Source organism: Camelus bactrianus, chromosome 2 (assembly GCF_048773025.1).
Source record: "Camelus bactrianus isolate YW-2024 breed Bactrian camel chromosome 2, ASM4877302v1, whole genome shotgun sequence".
NCBI classification, from domain to species: Eukaryota; Metazoa; Chordata; class Mammalia; order Artiodactyla; family Camelidae; genus Camelus; species Camelus bactrianus.
In genome coordinates this window covers 71807007-71810298 of record NC_133540.1, presented here as the reverse complement: position 1 = coordinate 71810298, position 3292 = coordinate 71807007, and the positions used below count along the sequence as shown (strand labels likewise).

General features: G+C 36.7%; 1 pseudogene; it reads left to right on the top strand.

Moving 5' to 3' along the window:
- Positions 1–1123: 1123 nt before the first annotated feature.
- LOC123616468 (pancreatic progenitor cell differentiation and proliferation factor pseudogene) lies at positions 1124–1531 on the top strand (annotated as a pseudogene).
- Positions 1532–3292: the final 1761 nt, after the last annotated feature.

Genomic DNA, 3292 nt, shown 5'->3' with positions numbered 1-3292 from the left:
CAAGCCTGACACCACGGTTTTAAGGTTTTTAAAAACATACGCTAATACTATGAATTTTTAATAAAAGCATAATTCATTTTGGACTTAATATTTGATAAATCTGTGGGATAAATAGGAAAATATGTTGGCACTCTACATAGCTCTTGCTTGTTTCTCTTGTATCAACATTCTCTTTATACATGTATTCAGAACTTACTTTTGGCAAATTAGTGAAATAGAACAAGCGTGTTTAGGGTATCTTTTATCCTTTTAGAAATGCTGCTGCTACAAAGCCCAGAGCATAGTTGTAATAATTGGACTAAAATATGCTTATTTCTTTATTCATTGTTCATTTGTTAAATTACTTAAAAAGAAAATACTCATTCAAATGTCAAGTGCCTTTATGTGATGGTGTTCTAGGTGCTGGTAATTTTAGAGCAGCACAGGTACAAATGTGGTCTCTTGTGAAGCTCACATTCTACTATAAATCTCATACAGGGAACCTTTGAAGATAGTAAATGACTTCTCAAATCGAGAAAGTAAAGTGAAACCCGGGATGAGAGATGAAATTGTTATTACAAGCAAAAATTCAAAGTTTGCGGTTTGACTGTCTAGTCTACACATTAATATCGGTTATACAAATTCTGCTAAATAGAAAAGTCCTTTCTTGAGTATTTGTTTAAGGAGATCCTTAGACTACATTTGTTTTGAGTTATGACATACCAAAGTGCTAATAAATTAACAGTTGTATCCATGCCTGTAAGCCGGCAATAATAAAAGAGTATGCTTCAAATCTCAGTTCTAGGGTTCAATTAACCCATCCACATCTTATCAGGTTGAACTGTTCCAAATCAAGCCTGATAAAAAAAAGAGAAAGGCAAGAAAGAGCCCTAATGCCCTGTTTATGCATAATCTCAGAAGTGAGTTAGCTTTTTTTAATTTAAGAGGTACTTGAAAATATATAGTAACCATTTCCTACATGCTAAACATTAAGTTTTATCCTAAACATTAAGCAGCATTAGGACCGTGTCATTCTCAAGAATAAAATGAAAACAAAAAAGTCCCGCGCGTCTGGGTCGTGGAGCTGTCGCTCGCGGTCACCTCTGCAAACGGGCTCCGTGGCCTGGCGTCCCCGTCCGCGCCGCTCGTGATTGTGCGCCGAGGCCCACGAGGGGTCCCCGCCGAGGTTTCTAACAGCCCACAGGTAAGATCATGGCAGCCGTGCCCTCCAGCGGCTCACTGACGGCCGCCCACCACTGCTGCCGGCGCCGCCCGGGCTCAACTACCAGTAACCGCTGCTGCAGAAGTGCGGAGTACCCTGGGGAAGCCATCCCCCGCCACCTCCTGGTCTTCCAAAAGCCTACCAGGGACACTGGTGGGCTAGCTTCTTTTTCAGGAAGTCCACTCTCCCATTCATGGCCACAGTGTTGGAGTCCCCAGAGCACTCGGAATCGCCCCAGACCTCCACCAGCGGGATCACCTGTGACCTGGCTCGGGGAAGTAGCAGCCTGGAGGCCAGCCTGGCAAAACCAGCAACGGGCCCCCGTCCTGAGTGGCTGCCACCAGCTGCCAGGCTTCCTTCCAAGGCGCTAGGCTCCTAAGATCCGCCCCCCTCCTCTTCCCTCCCCTCCCCAAGACTAAGCAGGCTACAGCCAACAGAAACAGTTGGGATCTTTAATATTAAAACAGCAAAACACCAAAAAGGAAGTTGAGAGAACCCCATTCTTTATTATCCAAGCCACACAAGAGCCTTCCTGACACCTCATAACTCTGTGCCTTGTACCAAGTAGAAAATAAACTCCAAGCAGCCATCAAAAAAGAAAAAAAAAAAAAAAGAGAGAGAACAAAGAATAGTGAAGAGAAGATGAAAATGTTTTCAAAAATGTAAAAAGAAATAAAGGCTGAATTCAATTATAAAATTCACCTATGAATTTTGGTTCCACGATTCATTTAATAAGGAGTAGCATCTAATAGCAATTGAATAAACTTATCTTTAAATTTATTAGAAAGTAATTAAAATAATGCAAACCTTTAAAACTTCCAGAGTACTAGCCTGAAAGGTAACACATTTAGTCCCTCTTTGTACACTTATAAGTCTATTTAAAGAGTCAAAAAATGTTTTTAAATCTGAGTTATCCTTATCACATAATAGTTACAAATAAAAGCAAGTCAAGTAGTATACTCTATATGCTAACGTTACGGACAAGAACTAGAAAAATATTTTTTCTTCATACCATATTGTGTTTCCATTTGATTCAGTTCAACAAAGATGTTTCAAGCATCCTGCAGATTAAAAAAAAATTGCACTAAACTTAATAATCAAGATACTCAACAGACAAGTTGACCAATTTCCTAAAAACTTTTATCTGAAATTTTTCTACATTTATATATGATGTGGTTCAACCTTATAATTTTGATTCTAAGAATCACTACCACATGATGTGTGGTACATTTGTTTGTATATAATATATATTAAGTTGTATAATTCTCCCCAAATATGCTACATAATGCAAACAAAATATCAAAAAAAAAATCTTATAAAGACAGTCTAATATGAAATAAAGTTGTAGAGGAAATAGGATAAAATATAAGTGGTTAAGTACAGAGAGAAAATTTTAAAAACACTCAAAAATTCCAACAGGTATTTTTGTATAACCACATTATTTATGAATGGACAATAACATTATGATAAGGGAGCTATCTGTAGGAAGGACAGAGTTCCTCAGGTAGGGCAAGTAGATTAATAATATAGAATATAGTAAATCAACTATGTAATACGGCTTTAAAAATTAAAGATAACTTTTGTTTATACACACTCAAATGTAAATGTTTTTCTTTTGGAAATGAAAATTTCTCTTATCTAGAGGTGCAGGTGGCATATTTGCTCTTCTATTCAGCTTTTTCACACACATGGAAGTAAACATATAGACAACCAGTATACAAATGTGTTAACACAGCCTTCCATATCTTCTTCTTCAAGTGTTTCAGAAGAAATTTTGAATGAATGCTTTAATTACTTTGTTATTGCAACAACTTGAAGACAACAAAGTATTTGATTTTTATGTTTTCACTAGTGTGAGGAAATCACACGGCCTTTTAAAGTGCCTGGCCTAACTGTCCCAAGTTGAACCCAAAACTTTGTTGTACTAAAGAGGAACAAAGAAAACCATATTGAAATATTATTTTCCTTTTGTTCTTAAAATTATAAAGAATATAGTTTATCAATTGATTAAAAATAAATTAAACAAAAACACTACTGATAAAATTGTAAAGTTGTCAGTGAACACCTGTAAAATAAATAGTGATGGGTAAA